This window comes from Stenella coeruleoalba, assembly GCF_951394435.1.
Source record: "Stenella coeruleoalba genome assembly, chromosome: 19".
NCBI classification, from domain to species: Eukaryota; Metazoa; Chordata; class Mammalia; order Artiodactyla; family Delphinidae; genus Stenella; species Stenella coeruleoalba.
This window is the reverse complement of record NC_137165.1, coordinates 22818487-22842878: the sequence shown is the minus strand read 5'-3', so window position 1 is coordinate 22842878 and position 24392 is coordinate 22818487.

Here is a 24392-nt window from a genome sequence, read left to right as displayed (position 1 = left end):
TTCTTGTATGAGGCTCTCTGTGGACAGGGACAGCTGAGACACAGAGGAGGTGCCCAGAGACCAGGGGTTTGGAGTCTGCAGCTGCAGATGTACTTAGTGCATGGTATAGGACCAGGAGGGGCCTGCTGGCAGAACTGTGGCCACTAAACCAAAGGGACCCTCAGGCCAAGAAGGGGACACTGGCTTCTTATTGCAGGAAGCCAAGCGCAGGGACCCAGGCTGGCAGAAGGAGTGGCGCTTCCAAGCCACAGACCACCAATGTTTCCTGGACTCTGGCGCTCTTTATTCCTCTCTCCATGCCCTGCCGCCCCCTGCCCCTGCCCCCGCCCCCATTTGCTGCTGGTAAGTTCATTTTCCCAGTCTGGCTCCCGTGCAGAGAGGGCCTGGAGGCCGAGGTGGAAGGTAGCAGCGAGTTGGCCCGCGCTTGGTCCTCCTGCGGTTGCCGCTTCAGCACCAGACTGTCATACACCTGGTAGTTGGCATTGCCTCCTGGGTTCCGGCTGAGTGGCATGAAGGTGGGCAGGGGTGGAGGGTGCTCGGTAGCCTGGATGTCGGGCAGGAGGTGAGAGGGGCGGAGGAGCAGCGCTGAGCTGGGAGCCGGGGCCCGCTGGTCCGAGGCCTCGGCCAGTACCGTGAGGGAGGCGGAGGTGGCCACAGGGCGCCGCAAGGGCAGGATCTCAGCCCATTCGGCCGCCGGGTGCCGCACCTCGTGGGGATCGCGGGAGTAATCCAAGTGTCCCGTGGAGGGGTGCAGGCTGCGGTTGGACTCGCTGTGAGCACAGCTGGGGAGGCTACGTCTGTGGGCCGGTGGGGTGTCGCGCTACCAGGCTTCGGGCCGGTAGCCCCGAGGCACCAGAGCGGATGGAGGCTCAGAGCCCTCCAGACCCAGACTCCGCCGCGGGCCCAGCTGCCGTCCTTTCGGCCCGCGAGCCCCTCGACCTGCACCTGGCCGCCCCCACCGGCGCCCAGCCCCGGCGCCGCCACCTGTGTGCCGGTGTGTCCCTCCACAGCTCCCTCCGACAAAAGCCCCCCCCACCCCGCCCCTCTGGCGTGTCACCGCGGCCGGGTGCGGGAGCGGGATCGAGGGCAGGGGCTGCTTCCCCGGGCCTGCCGGCCACCAGGGGCGGGGTCCTGAGCTCGGCGGGGGGTGTGGGGGCAAGGGTGGCCTTGCCGGGGCTGAGGGGCCGTGGCGACTCAATGGTGGCTCCCAGTGGCTTTGGGCCAGCTGCTGTCGGGCTGGAGGGCCGGCCCGGGCTGCGGCCGGGCTGCGCCTAGCGCCGCGTGGGCGGGCAGGGCCGATGCCCAAGGGACCGCGGGCCCCGGGCCCTGAAGCCTCCGGGGCCACGTCCCTGTGGGCGACGTGCGGGATGTTGGGCGGGGCGCCAAGCGCCGAAGGGTTTGCCGGGTCACGGCCGCCCTGGGCTGGGAGGTGGTCGCCAAACCCTCCGCCGCCGCCCGATACCCGAGACCTCCGTTCCCCCTGCCTGGGCGGGCGAGGGGGCCCTGCCGGGGCGGGCCGGCCGCCAGGCTGGCGTTAAGGCGCCAGCGCCAGCGGAACTACGGCTCAAGAGGCAGCCCGCGGCCCCCGCCCCCGTCTATGGCCATACCACCCTGAACGCGCCCGATCTCGTCTGATCTCGGAAGCTAAGCAGGGTCGGGCCTGGTTAGTACTTGGATGGGAGACCGCCTGGGAATACCGGGTGCTGTAGGCTTTTTGCCTCCCGCTCCGCCCGCCTTCTCCTTTACTCGCCCGCGGCGGGGGCCGCCGGCTCCGCCCCCGCCGGGCCCCGCTGCAGGCCCCACCTCCTCAGGCCCCTCCCACCACGGCGCGCACCGGCGGGGGCGCTCCCCGACGGCCCGGCCGGCCAGGCGGCCAGAAGGCGGCCCTGGAAGGCAGCCGCACCCCAGACGCTCCCGGGGTGGCCGGCCCGGACCCAGACTCCGCCGCGGGCCCAGCTGCCGTCCTTTCGGCCCGCGAGCCCCTCGACCTGCACCTGGCCGCCCCCACCGGCGCCCAGCCCCGGCGCCGCCACCTGTGTGCCGGTGTGTCCCTCCACAGCTCCCTCCGACAAAAGCCCCCCCCCCCACCCCGCCCCTCTGGCGTGTCACCGCGGCCGGGTGCGGGAGCGGGATCGAGGGCAGGGGCCGCTTCCCCGGGCCTGCCGGCCACCAGGGGCGGGGTCCTGAGCTCGGCGGGGCGTGTGGGGGCAAGGGTGGCCTTGCCGGGGCTGAGGGGCCGTGGCGACTCAATGGTGGCTCCCAGTGGCTTCGGGCCAGCTGCTGTCGGGCTGGAGGGCCGGCCCGGGCTGCGGCCGGGCTGCGCCTAGCGCCGCGTGGGCGGGCAGGGCCGATGCCCAAGGGACCGCGGGCCCCGGGCCCTGAAGCCTCCGGGGCCACGTCCCTGTGGGCGACGTGCGGGATGTTGGGCGGGGCGCCAAGCGCCGAAGGGTTTGCCGGGTCACGGCCGCCCTGGGCTGGGAGGTGGTCGCCAAACCCTCCGCCGCCGCCCGATACCCGAGACCTCCGTTCCCCCTGCCTGGGCGGGCGAGGGGGCCCTGCCGGGGCGGGCCGGCCGCCAGGCTGGCGTTAAGGCGCCAGCGCCAGCGAAACTGCGGCTCAAGAGGCAGCCCGCGGCCCCCGCCCCCGTCTACGGCCATACCACCCTGAACGCGCCCGATCTCGTCTGATCTCGGAAGCTAAGCAGGGTCGGGCCTGGTTAGTACTTGGATGGGAGACCGCCTGGGAATACCGGGTGCTGTAGGCTTTTTGCCTCCCGCTCCGCCCGCCTTCTCCTTTACTCGCCCGCGGCGGGGGCCGCCGGCTCCGCCCCCGCCGGGCCCCGCTGCAGGCAGTAGTCAAGGTGGTTTGCCTGCCCGAGCAGGAAGCTTGGGCGATGGCAGAAGCGGGAAGAAACTCTTGAGCACAGGTTCTTGGGATCCACGGAGCAGCGCATGCACATGCGATGGCTGCCTTACACAGCTGGCTTGCTTGTCTGTGGGGAAAGGCGAGATGGGTCAGGGCCTGGGTTCCTGAGGGGCTGAGAATCAAGGCAGGGATAGAAGAAAGGGGACAGGCCCACATCCCCTGAACCCACGCCGGCGCCCACTCACCTTTGTGGAAAATACGATTGAAAAGTGCCCGCAAGAATCTCTTCAGATGCCTCCAGAGTTGAGGGAAGAAGGGGAGGGGGGAGGCCGGGAGCAGGGTGAGCCCTGAAATCCAACCCTTGTCCGGTCACACCCCAGCAGCCCTCCCACCTCAGCCCCTTCAAGACCCCAGGGCTCCCCCAACCGCGCTGCACAGATCCTGCCCTGACCATAGTCACCACGTTGATCCCCACGTTGAGCAAGATGAAGCTGACCGGGCTCAGAAGAATTGAGTATCCTTGCTCCTGGCATTTCCTGGGGATGGGGCCAGTGAACGGCTCGGCTCGGTAGTAGTTTCGCTCACCCATGGCCGTTGGTCCCAGGACTGCCTGGGCCCCCTGCCCTCCAGTTTTAACTGGGAGCCAGACTGGGTCATAATGGGGCAGGTGGTGAGGTCACAGTGAGGGAGGGGGATGAAAAGGAGGGCCCAGAGTGGCATTCCCTGGTAACCAGGGTCAGGTAAGCTGAGCCTGGACAGTCAAACAGGGCCCGGTGGCCGGCATACATCCCCTCGAGCGGTCATTCATTCGCTCACCGCCCACTGACTCACTTGTTCAAATGACACATTGCGTCTCTTGGCCCCTCTTGAGACTAGGAAGACCTGGGCCTCAGAGGCCTGCTGAAGGCCTGGCTGGAGTCCAGAGCCTCAGCCTTCTTCATGCCCTTCACTGGGCCTGGAGCTGGACCTGCCCAGATGTGGAACCTCCCAGTTTGGAAGCAGCTTCTTGTATGAGGCTCTCTGTGGACAGGGACAGCTGAGACACAGAGGAGGTGCCCAGAGACCAGGGGTTTGGAGTCTGCAGCTGCAGATGTACTTAGTGCATGGTATAGGACCAGGAGGGGCCTGCTGGCAGAACTGTGGCCACTAAACCAAAGGGACCCTCAGGCCAAGAAGGGGACACTGGCTTCTTATTGCAGGAAGCCAAGCGCAGGGACCCAGGCTGGCAGAAGGAGTGGCGCTTCCAAGCCACAGACCACCAATGTTTCCTGGACTCTGGCGCTCTTTATTCCTCTCTCCATGCCCTGCCGCCCCCTGCCCCTGCCCCCGCCCCCATTTGCTGCTGGTAAGTTCATTTTCCCAGTCTGGCTCCCGTGCAGAGAGGGCCTGGAGGCCGAGGTGGAAGGCAGCAGCGAGTTGGCCCGCGCTTGGTCCTCCTGCGGTTGCCGCTTCAGCACCAGACTGTCATACACCTGGTAGTTGGCATTGCCTCCTGGGTTCCGGCTGAGTGGCATGAAGGTGGGCGGGGGTGGAGGGTGCTCGGTAGCCTGGACGTCGGGCAGGAGGTGAGAGGGGCGGAGGAGCAGCGCTGAGCTGGGAGCCGGGGCCCGCTGGTCCGAGGCCTCGGCCAGTACCGTGAGGGAGGCGGAGGTGGCCACAGGGCGCCGCAAGGGCAGGATCTCAGCCCATTCGGCCGCCGGGTGCCGCACCTCGTGGGGATCGCGGGAGTAATCCAAGTGTCCCGTGGAGGGGTGCAGGCTGCGGTTGGACTCGCTGTGAGCACAGCTGGGGAGGCTACGTCTGTGGGCCGGTGGGGTGTCGCGCTACCAGGCTTCGGGCCGGTAGCCCCGAGGCACCAGAGCGGATGGAGGCTCAGAGCCCTCCAGACCCAGACTCCGCCGCGGGCCCAGTTGCCGTCCTTTCGGCCCACGAGCACCTCGACCTGCACCTGGCCGCCCCCACCGGCGCCCAGCCCCGGCGCCGCCACCTGTGTGCCGGTGTGTCCCTCCACAGCTCCCTCCGACAAAAGCCCCCCCCCACCCCGCCCCTCTGGCGTGTCACCGCGGCCGGGTGCGGGAGCGGGATCGAGGGCAGGGGCCGCTTCCCCGGGCCTGCCGGCCACCAGGGGCGGGGTCCTGAGCTCGGCGGGGGGTGTGGGGCAGGGGTGGCCTTGCCGGGGCTGAGGGGCCGTGGCGACTCAATGGTGGCTCCCAGTGGCTTTGGGCCAGCTGCTGTCGGGCTGGAGGGCCGGCCCGGGCTGCGGCCGGGCTGCGCCTAGCGCCGCGTGGGCGGGCAGGGCCGATGCCCAAGGGACCGCGGGCCCCGGGCCCTGAAGCCTCCGGGGCCACGTCCCTGTGGGCGACGTGCGGGATGTTGGGCGGGGCGCCAAGCGCCGAAGGGTTTGCCGGGTCACGGCCGCCCTGGGCTGGGAGGTGGTCGCCAAACCTTCCGCCACCGCCCGATACCCGAGACCTCCGTTCCCCCTTCCTGGGCGGGCGAGGGGGCCCTGCCGGGGCGGGCCGGCCGCCAGGCTGGCGTTAAGGCGCCAGCGCCAGCGAAACTGCGGCTCAAGAGGCAGCCCGCGGCCCCCGCCCCCGTCTACGGCCATACCACCCTGAACGCGCCCGATCTCGTCTGATCTCGGAAGCTAAGCAGGGTCGGGCCTGGTTAGTACTTGGATGGGAGACCGCCTGGGAATACCGGGTGCTGTAGGCTTTTTGCCTCCCGCTCCGCCCGCCTTCTCCTTTACTCGCCCGCGGCGGGGGCCGCCGGCTCCGCCCCCGCCGGGCCGCGCTGCAGGCCCCACCTCCTCAGGCCCCTCCCAACACGGCGCGCGCCGGCGGGGGCGTTCCCCGCCGGCCCGGCCGGCCAGGCGGCCAGAAGGCGGCCCTGGAAGGCAGCCGCACCCCAAACGCTCCCGGGGTGGCCGGCCCGGACCCAGACTCCGCCGCGGGCCCAGCTGCCGTCCTTTCGGCCCGCGAGCCCCTCGACCTGCACCTGGCCGCCCCCACCGGCGCCCAGCCCCGGCGCCGCCACCTGTGTGCCGGTGTGTCCCTCCACAGCTCCCTCCGACAAAAGCCCCCCCCCCCACCCCGCCCCTCTGGCGTGTCACCGCGGCCGGGTGCGGGAGCGGGATCGAGGGCAGGGGCCGCTTCCCCGGGCCTGCCGGCCACCAGGGGCGGGGTCCTGAGCTCGGCGGGGGGTGTGGGGCAGGGGTGGCCTTGCCGGGGCTGAGGGGCCGTGGCGACTCAATGGTGGCTCCCAGTGGCTTCGGGCCAGCTGCTGTCGGGCTGGAGGGCCGGCCCGGGCTGCGGCCGGGCTGCGCCTAGCGCCGCGTGGGCGGGCAGGGCCGATGCCCAAGGGACCGCGGGCCCCGGGCCCTGAAGCCTCCGGGGCCACGTCCCTGTGGGCGACGTGCGGGATGTTGGGCGGGGCGCCAAGCGCCGAAGGGTTTGCCGGGTCACGGCCGCCCTGGGCTGGGAGGTGGTCGCCAAACCCTCCGCCGCCGCCCGATACCCGAGACCTCCGTTCCCCCTGCCTGGGCGGGCGAGGGGGCCCTGCCGGGGCGGGCCGGCCGCCAGGCTGGCGTTAAGGCGCCAGCGCCAGCGAAACTGCGGCTCAAGAGGCAGCCCGCGGCCCCCGCCCCCGTCTACGGCCATACCACCCTGAACGCGCCCGATCTCGTCTGATCTCGGAAGCTAAGCAGGGTCGGGCCTGGTTAGTACTTGGATGGGAGACCGCCTGGGAATACCGGGTGCTGTAGGCTTTTTGCCTCCCGCTCCGCCCGCCTTCTCCTTTACTCGCCCGCGGCGGGGGCCGCCGGCTCCGCCCCCGCCGGGCCGCGCTGCAGGCCCCACCTCCTCAGGCCCCTCCCACCACGGCGCGCGCCGGCGGGGGCGTTCCCCGCCGGCCCGGCCGGCCAGGCGGCCAGAAGGCGGCCCTGGAAGGCAGCCGCACCCCAAACGCTCCCGGGGTGGCCGGCCCGGACCCAGACTCCGCCGCGGGCCCAGCTGCCGTCCTTTCGGCCCGCGAGCCCCTCGACCTGCACCTGGCCGCCCCCACCGGCGCCCAGCCCCGGCGCCGCCACCTGTGTGCCGGTGTGTCCCTCCACAGCTCCCTCCGACAAAAGCCCCCCCCCCACCCCGCCCCTCTGGCGTGTCACCGCGGCCGGGTGCGGGAGCGGGATCGAGGGCAGGGGCCGCTTCCCCGGGCCTGCCGGCCACCAGGGGCGGGGTCCTGAGCTCGGCGGGGGGTGTGGGGCAGGGGTGGCCTTGCCGGGGCTGAGGGGCCGTGGCGACTCAATGGTGGCTCCCAGTGGCTTCGGGCCAGCTGCTGTCGGGCTGGAGGGCCGGCCCGGGCTGCGGCCGGGCTGCGCCTAGCGCCGCGTGGGCGGGCAGGGCCGATGCCCAAGGGACCGCGGGCCCCGGGCCCTGAAGCCTCCGGGGCCACGTCCCTGTGGGCGACGTGCGGGATGTTGGGCGGGGCGCCAAGCGCCGAAGGGTTTGCCGGGTCACGGCCGCCCTGGGCTGGGAGGTGGTCGCCAAACCCTCCGCCGCCGCCCGATACCCGAGACCTCCGTTCCCCCTGCCTGGGCGGGCGAGGGGGCCCTGCCGGGGCGGGCCGGCCGCCAGGCTGGCGTTAAGGCGCCAGCGCCAGCGAAACTGCGGCTCAAGAGGCAGCCCGCGGCCCCCGCCCCCGTCTACGGCCATACCACCCTGAACGCGCCCGATCTCGTCTGATCTCGGAAGCTAAGCAGGGTCGGGCCTGGTTAGTACTTGGATGGGAGACCGCCTGGGAATACCGGGTGCTGTAGGCTTTTTGCCTCCCGCTCCGCCCGCCTTCTCCTTTACTCGCCCGCGGCGGGGGCCGCCGGCTCCGCCCCCGCCGGGCCCCGCTGCAGGCAGTAGTCAAGGTGGTTTGCCTGCCCGAGCAGGAAGCTTGGGTGATGGCAGAAGCGGGAAGAAACTCTTGAGCACAGGTTCTTGGGATCCACGGAGCAGCGCATGCACATGCGATGGCTGCCTTACACAGCTGGCTTGCTTGTCTGTGGGGAAAGGCGAGATGGGTCAGGGCCTGGGTTCCTGAGGGGCTGAGAATCAAGGCAGGGATAGAAGAAAGGGGACAGGCCCACATCCCCTGAACCCACGCCGGCGCCCACTCACCTTTGTGGAAAATACGATTGAAAAGTGCCCGCAAGAATCTCTTCAGATGCCTCCAGAGTTGAGGGAAGAAGGGGAGGGGGGAGGCCGGGAGCAGGGTGAGCCCTGAAATCCAACCCTTGTCCGGTCACACCCCAGCAGCCCTCCCACCTCAGCCCCTTCAAGACCCCAGGGCTCCCCCAACCGCGCTGCACAGATCCTGCCCTGACCATAGTCACCACGTTGATCCCCACGTTGAGCAAGATGAAGCTGACCGGGCTCAGAAGAATTGAGTATCCTTGCTCCTGGCATTTCCTGGGGATGGGGCCAGTGAACGGCTCGGCTCGGTAGTAGTTTCGCTCACCCATGGCCGTTGGTCCCAGGACTGCCTGGGCCCCCTGCCCTCCAGTTTTAACTGGGAGCCAGACTGGGTCATAATGGGGCAGGTGGTGAGGTCACAGTGAGGGAGGGGGATGAAAAGGAGGGCCCAGAGTGGCATTCCCTGGTAACCAGGGTCAGGTAAGCTGAGCCTGGACAGTCAAACAGGGCCCGGTGGCCGGCATACATCCCCTCGAGCGGTCATTCATTCGCTCACCGCCCACTGACTCACTTGTTCAAATGACACATTGCGTCTCTTGGCCCCTCTTGAGACTAGGAAGACCTGGGCCTCAGAGGCCTGCTGAAGGCCTGGCTGGAGTCCAGAGCCTCAGCCTTCTTCATGCCCTTCACTGGGCCTGGAGCTGGACCTGCCCAGATGTGGAACCTCCCAGTTTGGAAGCAGCTTCTTGTATGAGGCTCTCTGTGGACAGGGACAGCTGAGACACAGAGGAGGTGCCCAGAGACCAGGGGTTTGGAGTCTGCAGCTGCAGATGTACTTAGTGCATGGTATAGGACCAGGAGGGGCCTGCTGGCAGAACTGTGGCCACTAAACCAAAGGGACCCTCAGGCCAAGAAGGGGACACTGGCTTCTTATTGCAGGAAGCCAAGCGCAGGGACCCAGGCTGGCAGAAGGAGTGGCGCTTCCAAGCCACAGACCACCAATGTTTCCTGGACTCTGGCGCTCTTTATTCCTCTCTCCATGCCCTGCCGCCCCCTGCCCCTGCCCCCGCCCCCATTTGCTGCTGGTAAGTTCATTTTCCCAGTCTGGCTCCCGTGCAGAGAGGGCCTGGAGGCCGAGGTGGAAGGCAGCAGCGAGTTGGCCCGCGCTTGGTCCTCCTGCGGTTGCCGCTTCAGCACCAGACTGTCATACACCTGGTAGTTGGCATTGCCTCCTGGGTTCCGGCTGAGTGGCATGAAGGTGGGCGGGGGTGGAGGGTGCTCGGTAGCCTGGACGTCGGGCAGGAGGTGAGAGGGGCGGAGGAGCAGCGCTGAGCTGGGAGCCGGGGCCCGCTGGTCCGAGGCCTCGGCCAGTACCGTGAGGGAGGCGGAGGTGGCCACAGGGCGCCGCAAGGGCAGGATCTCAGCCCATTCGGCCGCCGGGTGCCGCACCTCGTGGGGATCGCGGGAGTAATCCAAGTGTCCCGTGGAGGGGTGCAGGCTGCGGTTGGACTCGCTGTGAGCACAGCTGGGGAGGCTACGTCTGTGGGCCGGTGGGGTGTCGCGCTACCAGGCTTCGGGCCGGTAGCCCCGAGGCACCAGAGCGGATGGAGGCTCAGAGCCCTCCAGACCCAGACTCCGCCGCGGGCCCAGTTGCCGTCCTTTCGGCCCACGAGCACCTCGACCTGCACCTGGCCGCCCCCACCGGCGCCCAGCCCCGGCGCCGCCACCTGTGTGCCGGTGTGTCCCTCCACAGCTCCCTCCGACAAAAGCCCCCCCCCACCCCGCCCCTCTGGCGTGTCACCGCGGCCGGGTGCGGGAGCGGGATCGAGGGCAGGGGCCGCTTCCCCGGGCCTGCCGGCCACCAGGGGCGGGGTCCTGAGCTCGGCGGGGGGTGTGGGGCAGGGGTGGCCTTGCCGGGGCTGAGGGGCCGTGGCGACTCAATGGTGGCTCCCAGTGGCTTTGGGCCAGCTGCTGTCGGGCTGGAGGGCCGGCCCGGGCTGCGGCCGGGCTGCGCCTAGCGCCGCGTGGGCGGGCAGGGCCGATGCCCAAGGGACCGCGGGCCCCGGGCCCTGAAGCCTCCGGGGCCACGTCCCTGTGGGCGACGTGCGGGATGTTGGGCGGGGCGCCAAGCGCCGAAGGGTTTGCCGGGTCACGGCCGCCCTGGGCTGGGAGGTGGTCGCCAAACCTTCCGCCACCGCCCGATACCCGAGACCTCCGTTCCCCCTTCCTGGGCGGGCGAGGGGGCCCTGCCGGGGCGGGCCGGCCGCCAGGCTGGCGTTAAGGCGCCAGCGCCAGCGAAACTGCGGCTCAAGAGGCAGCCCGCGGCCCCCGCCCCCGTCTACGGCCATACCACCCTGAACGCGCCCGATCTCGTCTGATCTCGGAAGCTAAGCAGGGTCGGGCCTGGTTAGTACTTGGATGGGAGACCGCCTGGGAATACCGGGTGCTGTAGGCTTTTTGCCTCCCGCTCCGCCCGCCTTCTCCTTTACTCGCCCGCGGCGGGGGCCGCCGGCTCCGCCCCCGCCGGGCCGCGCTGCAGGCCCCACCTCCTCAGGCCCCTCCCAACACGGCGCGCGCCGGCGGGGGCGTTCCCCGCCGGCCCGGCCGGCCAGGCGGCCAGAAGGCGGCCCTGGAAGGCAGCCGCACCCCAAACGCTCCCGGGGTGGCCGGCCCGGACCCAGACTCCGCCGCGGGCCCAGCTGCCGTCCTTTCGGCCCGCGAGCCCCTCGACCTGCACCTGGCCGCCCCCACCGGCGCCCAGCCCCGGCGCCGCCACCTGTGTGCCGGTGTGTCCCTCCACAGCTCCCTCCGACAAAAGCCCCCCCCCCCACCCCGCCCCTCTGGCGTGTCACCGCGGCCGGGTGCGGGAGCGGGATCGAGGGCAGGGGCCGCTTCCCCGGGCCTGCCGGCCACCAGGGGCGGGGTCCTGAGCTCGGCGGGGGGTGTGGGGCAGGGGTGGCCTTGCCGGGGCTGAGGGGCCGTGGCGACTCAATGGTGGCTCCCAGTGGCTTCGGGCCAGCTGCTGTCGGGCTGGAGGGCCGGCCCGGGCTGCGGCCGGGCTGCGCCTAGCGCCGCGTGGGCGGGCAGGGCCGATGCCCAAGGGACCGCGGGCCCCGGGCCCTGAAGCCTCCGGGGCCACGTCCCTGTGGGCGACGTGCGGGATGTTGGGCGGGGCGCCAAGCGCCGAAGGGTTTGCCGGGTCACGGCCGCCCTGGGCTGGGAGGTGGTCGCCAAACCCTCCGCCGCCGCCCGATACCCGAGACCTCCGTTCCCCCTGCCTGGGCGGGCGAGGGGGCCCTGCCGGGGCGGGCCGGCCGCCAGGCTGGCGTTAAGGCGCCAGCGCCAGCGAAACTGCGGCTCAAGAGGCAGCCCGCGGCCCCCGCCCCCGTCTACGGCCATACCACCCTGAACGCGCCCGATCTCGTCTGATCTCGGAAGCTAAGCAGGGTCGGGCCTGGTTAGTACTTGGATGGGAGACCGCCTGGGAATACCGGGTGCTGTAGGCTTTTTGCCTCCCGCTCCGCCCGCCTTCTCCTTTACTCGCCCGCGGCGGGGGCCGCCGGCTCCGCCCCCGCCGGGCCGCGCTGCAGGCCCCACCTCCTCAGGCCCCTCCCACCACGGCGCGCGCCGGCGGGGGCGTTCCCCGCCGGCCCGGCCGGCCAGGCGGCCAGAAGGCGGCCCTGGAAGGCAGCCGCACCCCAAACGCTCCCGGGGTGGCCGGCCCGGACCCAGACTCCGCCGCGGGCCCAGCTGCCGTCCTTTCGGCCCGCGAGCCCCTCGACCTGCACCTGGCCGCCCCCACCGGCGCCCAGCCCCGGCGCCGCCACCTGTGTGCCGGTGTGTCCCTCCACAGCTCCCTCCGACAAAAGCCCCCCCCCCACCCCGCCCCTCTGGCGTGTCACCGCGGCCGGGTGCGGGAGCGGGATCGAGGGCAGGGGCCGCTTCCCCGGGCCTGCCGGCCACCAGGGGCGGGGTCCTGAGCTCGGCGGGGGGTGTGGGGCAGGGGTGGCCTTGCCGGGGCTGAGGGGCCGTGGCGACTCAATGGTGGCTCCCAGTGGCTTCGGGCCAGCTGCTGTCGGGCTGGAGGGCCGGCCCGGGCTGCGGCCGGGCTGCGCCTAGCGCCGCGTGGGCGGGCAGGGCCGATGCCCAAGGGACCGCGGGCCCCGGGCCCTGAAGCCTCCGGGGCCACGTCCCTGTGGGCGACGTGCGGGATGTTGGGCGGGGCGCCAAGCGCCGAAGGGTTTGCCGGGTCACGGCCGCCCTGGGCTGGGAGGTGGTCGCCAAACCCTCCGCCGCCGCCCGATACCCGAGACCTCCGTTCCCCCTGCCTGGGCGGGCGAGGGGGCCCTGCCGGGGCGGGCCGGCCGCCAGGCTGGCGTTAAGGCGCCAGCGCCAGCGAAACTGCGGCTCAAGAGGCAGCCCGCGGCCCCCGCCCCCGTCTACGGCCATACCACCCTGAACGCGCCCGATCTCGTCTGATCTCGGAAGCTAAGCAGGGTCGGGCCTGGTTAGTACTTGGATGGGAGACCGCCTGGGAATACCGGGTGCTGTAGGCTTTTTGCCTCCCGCTCCGCCCGCCTTCTCCTTTACTCGCCCGCGGCGGGGGCCGCCGGCTCCGCCCCCGCCGGGCCCCGCTGCAGGCAGTAGTCAAGGTGGTTTGCCTGCCCGAGCAGGAAGCTTGGGCGATGGCAGAAGCGGGAAGAAACTCTTGAGCACAGGTTCTTGGGATCCACGGAGCAGCGCATGCACATGCGATGGCTGCCTTACACAGCTGGCTTGCTTGTCTGTGGGGAAAGGCGAGATGGGTCAGGGCCTGGGTTCCTGAGGGGCTGAGAATCAAGGCAGGGATAGAAGAAAGGGGACAGGCCCACATCCCCTGAACCCACGCCGGCGCCCACTCACCTTTGTGGAAAATACGATTGAAAAGTGCCCGCAAGAATCTCTTCAGATGCCTCCAGAGTTGAGGGAAGAAGGGGAGGGGGGAGGCCGGGAGCAGGGTGAGCCCTGAAATCCAACCCTTGTCCGGTCACACCCCAGCAGCCCTCCCACCTCAGCCCCTTCAAGACCCCAGGGCTCCCCCAACCGCGCTGCACAGATCCTGCCCTGACCATAGTCACCACGTTGATCCCCACGTTGAGCAAGATGAAGCTGACCAGGCTCAGAAGAATTGAGTATCCTTGCTCCTGGCATTTCCTGGGGATGGGGCCAGTGAACGGCTCGGCTCGGTAGTAGTTTCGCTCACCCATGGCCGTTGGTCCCAGGACTGCCTGGGCCCCCTGCCCTCCAGTTTTAACTGGGAGCCAGACTGGGTCATAATGGGGCAGGTGGTGAGGTCACAGTGAGGGAGGGGGATGAAAAGGAGGGCCCAGAGTGGCATTCCCTGGTAACCAGGGTCAGGTAAGCTGAGCCTGGACAGTCAAACAGGGCCCGGTGGCCGGCATACATCCCCTCGAGCGGTCATTCATTCGCTCACCGCCCACTGACTCACTTGTTCAAATGACACATTGCGTCTCTTGGCCCCTCTTGAGACTAGGAAGACCTGGGCCTCAGAGGCCTGCTGAAGGCCTGGCTGGAGTCCAGAGCCTCAGCCTTCTTCATGCCCTTCACTGGGCCTGGAGCTGGACCTGCCCAGATGTGGAACCTCCCAGTTTGGAAGCAGCTTCTTGTATGAGGCTCTCTGTGGACAGGGACAGCTGAGACACAGAGGAGGTGCCCAGAGACCAGGGGTTTGGAGTCTGCAGCTGCAGATGTACTTAGTGCATGGTATAGGACCAGGAGGGGCCTGCTGGCAGAACTGTGGCCACTAAACCAAAGGGACCCTCAGGCCAAGAAGGGGACACTGGCTTCTTATTGCAGGAAGCCAAGCGCAGGGACCCAGGCTGGCAGAAGGAGTGGCGCTTCCAAGCCACAGACCACCAATGTTTCCTGGACTCTGGCGCTCTTTATTCCTCTCTCCATGCCCTGCCGCCCCCTGCCCCTGCCCCCGCCCCCATTTGCTGCTGGTAAGTTCATTTTCCCAGTCTGGCTCCCGTGCAGAGAGGGCCTGGAGGCCGAGGTGGAAGGCAGCAGCGAGTTGGCCCGCGCTTGGTCCTCCTGCGGTTGCCGCTTCAGCACCAGACTGTCATACACCTGGTAGTTGGCATTGCCTCCTGGGTTCCGGCTGAGTGGCATGAAGGTGGGCGGGGGTGGAGGGTGCTCGGTAGCCTGGACGTCGGGCAGGAGGTGAGAGGGGCGGAGGAGCAGCGCTGAGCTGGGAGCCGGGGCCCGCTGGTCCGAGGCCTCGGCCAGTACCGTGAGGGAGGCGGAGGTGGCCACAGGGCGCCGCAAGGGCAGGATCTCAGCCCATTCGGCCGCCGGGTGCCGCACCTCGTGGGGATCGCGGGAGTAATCCAAGTGTCCCGTGGAGGGGTGCAGGCTGCGGTTGGACTCGCTGTGAGCACAGCTGGGGAGGCTACGTCTGTGGGCCGGTGGGGTGTCGCGCTACCAGGCTTCGGGCCGGTAGCCCCGAGGCACCAGAGCGGATGGAGGCTCAGAGCCCTCCAGACCCAGACTCCGCCGCGGGCCCAGTTGCCGTCCTTTCGGCCCACGAGCCCCTCGACCTGCACCTGGCCGCCCCCACCGGCGCCCAGCCCCGGCGCCGCCACCTGTGTGCCGGTGTGTCCCTCCACAGCTCCCTCCGACAAAAGCCCCCCCCCCACCCCGCCCCTCTGGCGTGTCACCGCGGCCGGGTGCGGGAGCGGGATCGAGGGCAGGGGCCGCTTCCCCGGGCCTGCCGGCCACCAGGGGCGGGGTCCTGAGCTCGGCGGGGGGTGTGGGGCAGGGGTGGCCTTGCCGGGGCTGAGGGGCCGTGGCGACTCAATGGTGGCTCCCAGTGGCTTTGGGCCAGCTGCTGTCGGGCAGGAGGGCCGGCCCGGGCTGCGGCCGGGCTGCGCCTAGCGCCGCGTGGGCGGGCAGGGCCGATGCCCAAGGGACCGCGGGCCCCGGGCCCTGAAGCCTCCGGGGCCACGTCCCTGTGGGCGACGTGCGGGATGTTGGGCGGGGCGCCAAGCGCCGAAGGGTTTGCCGGGTCACGGCCGCCCTGGGCTGGGAGGTGGTCGCCAAACCTTCCGCCACCGCCCGATACCCGAGACCTCCGTTCCCCCTTCCTGGGCGGGCGAGGGGGCCCTGCCGGGGCGGGCCGGCCGCCAGGCTGGCGTTAAGGCGCCAGCGCCAGCGAAACTGCGGCTCAAGAGGCAGCCCGCGGCCCCCGCCCCCGTCTACGGCCATACCACCCTGAACGCGCCCGATCTCGTCTGATCTCGGAAGCTAAGCAGGGTCGGGCCTGGTTAGTACTTGGATGGGAGACCGCCTGGGAATACCGGGTGCTGTAGGCTTTTTGCCTCCCGCTCCGCCCGCCTTCTCCTTTACTCGCCCGCGGCGGGGGCCGCCGGCTCCGCCCCCGCCGGGCCGCGCTGCAGGCCCCACCTCCTCAGGCCCCTCCCACCACGGCGCGCGCCGGCGGGGGCGTTCCCCGCCGGCCCGGCCGGCCAGGCGGCCAGAAGGCGGCCCTGGAAGGCAGCCGCACCCCAAACGCTCCCGGGGTGGCCGGCCCGGACCCAGACTCCGCCGCGGGCCCAGCTGCCGTCCTTTCGGCCCGCGAGCCCCTCGACCTGCACCTGGCCGCCCCCACCGGCGCCCAGCCCCGGCGCCGCCACCTGTGTGCCGGTGTGTCCCTCCACAGCTCCCTCCGACAAAAGCCCCCCCCCCACCCCGCCCCTCTGGCGTGTCACCGCGGCCGGGTGCGGGAGCGGGATCGAGGGCAGGGGCCGCTTCCCCGGGCCTGCCGGCCACCAGGGGCGGGGTCCTGAGCTCGGCGGGGGGTGTGGGGCAGGGGTGGCCTTGCCGGGGCTGAGGGGCCGTGGCGACTCAATGGTGGCTCCCAGTGGCTTCGGGCCAGCTGCTGTCGGGCTGGAGGGCCGGCCCGGGCTGCGGCCGGGCTGCGCCTAGCGCCGCGTGGGCGGGCAGGGCCGATGCCCAAGGGACCGCGGGCCCCGGGCCCTGAAGCCTCCGGGGCCACGTCCCTGTGGGCGACGTGCGGGATGTTGGGCGGGGCGCCAAGCGCCGAAGGGTTTGCCGGGTCACGGCCGCCCTGGGCTGGGAGGTGGTCGCCAAACCCTCCGCCGCCGCCCGATACCCGAGACCTCCGTTCCCCCTGCCTGGGCGGGCGAGGGGGCCCTGCCGGGGCGGGCCGGCCGCCAGGCTGGCGTTAAGGCGCCAGCGCCAGCGAAACTGCGGCTCAAGAGGCAGCCCGCGGCCCCCGCCCCCGTCTACGGCCATACCACCCTGAACGCGCCCGATCTCGTCTGATCTCGGAAGCTAAGCAGGGTCGGGCCTGGTTAGTACTTGGATGGGAGACCGCCTGGGAATACCGGGTGCTGTAGGCTTTTTGCCTCCCGCTCCGCCCGCCTTCTCCTTTACTCGCCCGCGGCGGGGGCCGCCGGCTCCGCCCCCGCCGGGCCGCGCTGCAGGCCCCACCTCCTCAGGCCCCTCCCACCACGGCGCGCGCCGGCGGGGGCGTTCCCCGCCGGCCCGGCCGGCCAGGCGGCCAGAAGGCGGCCCTGGAAGGCAGCCGCACCCCAAACGCTCCCGGGGTGGCCGGCCCGGACCCAGACTCCGCCGCGGGCCCAGCTGCCGTCCTTTCGGCCCGCGAGCCCCTCGACCTGCACCTGGCCGCCCCCACCGGCGCCCAGCCCCGGCGCCGCCACCTGTGTGCCGGTGTGTCCCTCCACAGCTCCCTCCGACAAAAGCCCCCCCCCCACCCCGCCCCTCTGGCGTGTCACCGCGGCCGGGTGCGGGAGCGGGATCGAGGGCAGGGGCCGCTTCCCCGGGCCTGCCGGCCACCAGGGGCGGGGTCCTGAGCTCGGCGGGGGGTGTGGGGCAGGGGTGGCCTTGCCGGGGCTGAGGGGCCGTGGCGACTCAATGGTGGCTCCCAGTGGCTTCGGGCCAGCTGCTGTCGGGCTGGAGGGCCGGCCCGGGCTGCGGCCGGGCTGCGCCTAGCGCCGCGTGGGCGGGCAGGGCCGATGCCCAAGGGACCGCGGGCCCCGGGCCCTGAAGCCTCCGGGGCCACGTCCCTGTGGGCGACGTGCGGGATGTTGGGCGGGGCGCCAAGCGCCGAAGGGTTTGCCGGGTCACGGCCGCCCTGGGCTGGGAGGTGGTCGCCAAACCCTCCGCCGCCGCCCGATACCCGAGACCTCCGTTCCCCCTGCCTGGGCGGGCGAGGGGGCCCTGCCGGGGCGGGCCGGCCGCCAGGCTGGCGTTAAGGCGCCAGCGCCAGCGAAACTGCGGCTCAAGAGGCAGCCCGCGGCCCCCGCCCCCGTCTACGGCCATACCACCCTGAACGCGCCCGATCTCGTCTGATCTCGGAAGCTAAGCAGGGTCGGGCCTGGTTAGTACTTGGATGGGAGACCGCCTGGGAATACCGGGTGCTGTAGGCTTTTTGCCTCCCGCTCCGCCCGCCTTCTCCTTTACTCGCCCGCGGCGGGGGCCGCCGGCTCCGCCCCCGCCGGGCCCCGCTGCAGGCAGTAGTCAAGGTGGTTTGCCTGCCCGAGCAGGAAGCTTGGGCGATGGCAGAAGCGGGAAGAAACTCTTGAGCACAGGTTCTTGGGATCCACGGAGCAGCGCATGCACATGCGATGGCTGCCTTACACAGCTGGCTTGCTTGTCTGTGGGGAAAGGCGAGATGGGTCAGGGCCTGCGTTCCTGAGGGGCTGAGAATCAAGGCAGGGATAGAAGAAAGGGGACAGGCCCACATCCCCTGAACCCACGCCGGCGCCCACTCACCTTTGTGGAAAATACGATTGAAAAGTGCCCGCAAGAATCTCTTCAGATGCCTCCAGAGTTGAGGGAAGAAGGGGAGGGGGGAGGCCGGGAGCAGGGTGAGCCCTGAAATCCAACCCTTGTCCGGTCACACCCCAGCAGCCCTCCCACCTCAGCCCCTTCAAGACCCCAGGGCTCCCCCAACCGCGCTGCACAGATCCTGCCCTGACCATAGTCACCACGTTGATCCCCACGTTGAGCAAGATGAAGCTGACCGGGCTCAGAAGAATTGAGTATCCTTGCTCCTGGCATTTCCTGGGGATGGGGCCAGTGAACGGCTCGGCTCGGTAGTAGTTTCGCTCACCCATGGCCGTTGGTCCCAGGACTGCCTGGGCCCCCTGCCCTCCAGTTTTAACTGGGAGCCAGACTGGGTCATAATGGGGCAGGTGGTGAGGTCACAGTGAGGGAGGGGGATGAAAAGGAGGGCCCAGAGTGGCATTCCCTGGTAACCAGGGTCAGGTAAGCTGAGCCTGGACAGTCAAACAGGGCCCGGTGGCCGGCATACATCCCCTCGAGCGGTCATTCATTCGCTCACCGCCCACTGACTCACTTGTTCAAATGACACATTGCGTCTCTTGGCCCCTCTTGAGACTAGGAAGACCTGGGCCTCAGAGGCCTGCTGAAGGCCTGGCTGGAGTCCAGAGCCTCAGCCTTCTTCATGCCCTTCACTGGGCCTGGAGCTGGACCTGCCCAGATGTGGAACCTCCCAGTTTGGAAGCAGCTTCTTGTATGAGGCTCTCTGTGGACAGGGACAGCTGAGACACAGAGGAGGTGCCCAGAGACCAGGGGTTTGGAGTCTGCAGCTGCAGATGTACTTAGTGCATGGTATAGGACCAGGAGGGGCCTGCTGGCAGAACTGTGGCCACTAAACCAAAGGGACCCTCAGGCCAAGAAGGGGACACTGGCTTCTTATTGCAGGAAGCCAAGCGCAGGGACCCAGGCTGGCAGAAGGAGTGGCGCTTCCAAGCCACAGACCACCAATGTTTCCTGGACTCTGGCGCTCTTTATTCCTCTCTCCATGCCCTGCCGCCCCCTGCCCCTGCCCCCGCCCCCATTTGCTGCTGGTAAGTTCATTTTCCCAGTCTGGCTCCCGTGCAGAGAGGGCCTGGAGGCCGAGGTGGAAGGCAGCAGCGAGTTGGCCCGCGCTTGGTCCTCCTGCGGTTGCCGCTTCAGCACCAGACTGTCATACACCTGGTAGTTGGCATTGCCTCCTGGGTTCCGGCTGAGTGGCATGAAGGTGGGCGGGGGTGGAGGGTGCTCGGTAGCCTGGACGTCGGGCAGGAGGTGAGAGGGGCGGAGGAGCAGCGCTGAGCTGGGAGCCGGGGCCCGCTGGTCCGAGGCCTCGGCCAGTACCGTGAGGGAGGCGGAGGTGGCCACAGGGCGCCGCAAGGGCAGGATCTCAGCCCATTCGGCCGCCGGGTGCCGCACCTCGTGGGGATCGCGGGAGTAATCCAAGTGTCCCGTGGAGGGGTGCAGGCTGCGGTTGGACTCGCTGTGAGCACAGCTGGGGAGGCTACGTCTGTGGGCCGGTGGGGTGTCGCGCTACCAGGCTTCGGGCCGGTAGCCCCGAGGCACCAGAGCGGATGGAGGCTCAGAGCCCTCCAGACCCAGACTCCGCCGCGGGCCCAGTTGCCGTCCTTTCGGCCCACGAGCACCTCGACCTGCACCTGGCCGCCCCCACCGGCGCCCAGCCCCGGCGCCGCCACCTGTGTGCCGGTGTGTCCCTCCACAGCTCCCTCCGACAAAAGCCCCCCCCCACCCCGCCCCTCTGGCGTGTCACCGCGGCCGGGTGCGGGAGCGGGATCGAGGGCAGGGGCCGCTTCCCCGGGCCTGCCGGCCACCAGGGGCGGGGTCCTGAGCTCGGCGGGGGGTGTGGGGCAGGGGTGGCCTTGCCGGGGCTGAGGGGCCGTGGCGACTCAATGGTGGCTCCCAGTGGCTTTGGGCCAGCTGCTGTCGGGCAGGAGGGCCGGCCCGGGCTGCGGCCGGGCTGCGCCTAGCGCCGCGTGGGCGGGCAGGGCCGATGCCCAAGGGACCGCGGGCCCCGGGCCCTGAAGCCTCCGGGGCCACGTCCCTGTGGGCGACGTGCGGGATGTTGGGCGGGGCGCCAAGCGCCGAAGGGTTTGCCGGGTCACGGCCGCCCTGGGCTGGGAGGTGGTCGCCAAACCTTCCGCCACCGCCCGATACCCGAGACCTCCGTTCCCCCTTCCTGGGCGGGCGAGGGGGCCCTGCCGGGGCGGGCCGGCCGCCAGGCTGGCGTTAAGGCGCCAGCGCCAGCGAAACTGCGGCTCAAGAGGCAGCCCGCGGCCCCCGCCCCCGTCTACGGCCATACCACCCTGAACGCGCCCGATCTCGTCTGATCTCGGAAGCTAAGCAGGGTCGGGCCTGGTTAGTACTTGGATGGGAGACCGCCTGGGAATACCGGGTGCTGTAGGCTTTTTGCCTCCCGCTCCGCCCGCCTTCTCCTTTACTCGCCCGCGGCGGGGGCCGCCGGCTCCGCCCCCGTCGGGCCGCGCTGCAGGCCCCACCTCCTCAGGCCCCTCCCACCACGGCGCGCGCCGGCGGGGGCGCTCCCCGCCGGCCCGGCCGGCCAGGCGGCCAGAAGGCGGCCCTGGAAGGCAGCCGCACCCCAGACGCTCCCGGGTTGGCCGGCCCGGACCCAGACTCCGCCGCGGGCCCAGCTGCCGTCCTTTCGGCCCGCGAGCCCCTCGACCTGCACCTGGCCGCCCCCACCGGCGCCCAGCCCCGGCGCCGCCACCTGTGTGCCGGTGTGTCCCTCCACAGCTCCCTCCGACAAAAGCCCCCCCCCCACCCCGCCCCTCTGGCGTGTCACCGCGGCCGGGTGCGGGAGCGGGATCGAGGGCAGGGGCCGCTTCCCCGGGCCTGCCGGCCACCAGGGGCGGGGTCCTGAGCTCGGCGGGGGGTGTGGGGGCAAGGGTGGCCTTGCCGGGGCTGAGGGGCCCTGGCGACTCAATGGTGGCTCCCAGTGGCTTCGGGCCAGCTGCTGTCGGGCAGGAGGGCCGGCCCGGGCTGCGGCCGGGCTGCGCCTAGCGCCGCGTGGGCGGGCAGGGCCGATGCCCAAGGGACCGCGGGCCCCAGGCCCTGAAGCCTCCGGGGCCACGTCCCTGTGGGCGACGTGCGGGATGTTGGGCGGGGCGCCAAGCGCCGAAGGGTTTGCCGGGTCACGGCCGCCCTGGGCTGGGAGGTGGTCGCCAAACCCTCCGCCGCCGCCCGATACCCGAGACCTCTGTTCCCCCTGCCTGGGCGGGCGAGGGGGCCCTGCCGGGGCGGGCCGGCCGCCAGGCTGGCGTTAAGGCGCCAGCGCCAGCGAAACTGCGGCTCAAGAGGCAGCCCGCGGCCCCCGCCCCCGTCTACGGCCATACCACCCTGAACGCGCCCGATCTCGTCTGATCTCAGAAGCTAAGCAGGGTCGGGCCTGGTTAGTACTTGGATGGGAGACCGCCTGGGAATACCGGGTGCTGTAGGCTTTTTGCCTCCCGCTCCGCCCGCCTTCTCCTTTACTCGCCCGCGGCGGGGGCCGCCGGCTCCGCCCCCGCCGGGCCCCGCTGCAGGCAGTAGTCAAGGTGGTTTGCCTGCCCGAGCAGGAAGCTTGGGCGATGGCAGAAGCGGGAAGAAACTCTTGAGCACAGGTTCTTGGGATCCACGGAGCAGCGCATGCACATGCGATGGCTGCCTTACACAGCTGGCTTGCTTGTCTGTGGGGAAAGGCGAGATGGGTCAGGGCCTGCGTTCCTGAGGGGCTGAGAATCAAGGCAGGGATAGAAGAAAGGGGACAGGCCCACATCCCCTGAACCCACGCCGGCGCCCACTCACCTTTGTGGAAAATACGATTGAAAAGTGCCCGCAAGAATCTCTTCAGATGCCTCCAGAGTTGAGGGAAGAAGGGGAGGGGGGAGGCCGGGAGCAGGGTGAGCCCTGAAATCCAACCCTTGTCCGGTCACACCCCAGCAGCCCTCCCACCTCAGCCCCTTCAAGACCCCAGGGCTCCCCCAACCGCGCTGCACAGATCCTGCCCTGACCATAGTCACCACGTTGATCCCCACGTTGAGCAAGATGAAGCTGACCGGGCTCAGAAGAATTGAGTATCCTTGCTCCTGGCATTTCCTGGGGATGGGGCCAGTGAACGGCTCGGCTCGGTAGTAGTTTCGCTCACCCATGGCCGTTGGTCCCAGGACTGCCTGGGCCCCCTGCCCTCCAGTTTTAACTGGGAGCCAGACTGGGTCATAATGGGGCAGGTGGTGAGGTCACAGTGAGGGAGGGGGATGAAAAGGAGGGCCCAGAGTGGCATTCCCTGGTAACCAGGGTCAGGTAAGCTGAGCCTGGACAGTCAAACAGGGCCCGGTGGCCGGCATACATCCCCTCGAGCGGTCATTCATTCGCTCACCGCCCACTGACTCACTTGTTCAAATGACACATTGCGTCTCTTGGCCCCTCTTGAGACTAGGAAGACCTGGGCCTCAGAGGCCTGCTGAAGGCCTGGCTGGAGTCCAGAGCCTCAGCCTTCTTCATGCCCTTCACTGGGCCTGGAGCTGGACCTGCCCAGATGTGGAACCTCCCAGTTTGGAAGCAGCTTCTTGTATGAGGCTCTCTGTGGACAGGGACAGCTGAGACACAGAGGAGGTGCCCAGAGACCAGGGGTTTGGAGTCTGCAGCTGCAGATGTACTTAGTGCATGGTATAGGACCAGGAGGGGCCTGCTGGCAGAACTGTGGCCACTAAACCAAAGGGACCCTCAGGCCAAGAAGGGGACACTGGCTTCTTATTGCAGGAAGCCAAGCGCAGGGACCCAGGCTGGCAGAAGGAGTGGCGCTTCCAAGCCACAGACCACCAATGTTTCCTGGACTCTGGCGCTCTTTATTCCTCTCTCCATGCCCTGCCGCCCCCTGCCCCTGCCCCCGCCCCCATTTGCTGCTGGTAAGTTCATTTTCCCAGTCTGGCTCCCGTGCAGAGAGGGCCTGGAGGCCGAGGTGGAAGGCAGCAGCGAGTTGGCCCGCGCTTGGTCCTCCTGCGGTTGCCGCTTCAGCACCAGACTGTCATACACCTGGTAGTTGGCATTGCCTCCTGGGTTCCGGCTGAGTGGCATGAAGGTGGGCGGGGGTGGAGGGTGCTCGGTAGCCTGGACGTCGGGCAGGAGGTGAGAGGGGCGGAGGAGCAGCGCTGAGCTGGGAGCCGGGGCCCGCTGGTCCGAGGCCTCGGCCAGTACCGTGAGGGAGGCGGAGGTGGCCACAGGGCGCCGCAAGGGCAGGATCTCAGCCCATTCGGCCGCCGGGTGCCGCACCTCGTGGGGATCGCGGGAGTAATCCAAGTGTCCCGTGGAGGGGTGCAGGCTGCGGTTGGACTCGCTGTGAGCACAGCTGGGGAGGCTACGTCTGTGGGCCGGTGGGGTGTCGCGCTACCAGGCTTCGGGCCGGTAGCCCCGAGGCACCAGAGCGGATGGAGGCTCAGAGCCCTCCAGACCCAGACTCCGCCGCGGGCCCAGTTGCCGTCCTTTCGGCCCACGAGCCCCTCGACCTGCACCTGGCCGCCCCCACCGGCGCCCAGCCCCGGCGCCACCACCTGTGTGCCGGTGTGTCCCTCCACAGCTCCCTCCGACAAAAGCCCCCCCCCCACCCCGCCCCTCTGGCGTGTCACCGCGGCCGGGTGCGGGAGCGGGATCGAGGGCAGGGGCCGCTTCCCCGGGCCTGCCGGCCACCAGGGGCGGGGTCCTGAGCTCGGCGGGGGGTGTGGGGCAGGGGTGGCCTTGCCGGGGCTGAGGGGCCGTGGCGACTCAACGGTGGCTCCCAGTGGCTTCGGGCCAGCTGCTGTCGGGCAGGAGGGCCGGCCCGGGCTGCGGCCGGGCTGCGCCTAGCGCCGCGTGGGCGGGCAGGGCCGATGCCCAAGGGACCGCGGGCCCCGGGCCCTGAAGACTCCGGGGCCACGTCCCTGTGGGCGACGTGCGGGATGTTGGGCGGGGCGCCAAGCGCCGAAGGGTTTGCCGGGTCACGGCCGCCCTGGGCTGGGAGGTGGTCGCCAAACCCTCCGCCGCCGCCCGATACCCGAGACCTCCGTTCCCCCTGCCTGGGCGAGCGAGGGGGCCCTGCCGGGGCGGGCCGGCCGCCAGGCTGGCGTTAAGGCGCCAGCGCCAGCGAAACTGCGGCTCAAGAGGCAGCCCGCGGCCCCCGCCCCCGTCTACGGCCATACCACCCTGAACGCGCCCGATCTCGTCTGATCTCAGAAGCTAAGCAGGGTCGGGCCTGGTTAGTACTTGGATGGGAGACCGCCTGGGAATACCGGGTGCTGTAGGCTTTTTGCCTCCCGCTCCGCCCGCCTTCTCCTTTACTCGCCCGCGGCGGGGTCCGCCGGCTCCGCCCCCGCCGGGCCCCGCTGCAGGCAGTAGTCAAGGTGGTTTGCCTGCCCGAGCAGGAAGCTTGGGCGATGGCAGAAGCGGGAAGAAACTCTTGAGCACAGGTTCTTGGGATCCACGGAGCAGCGCATGCAC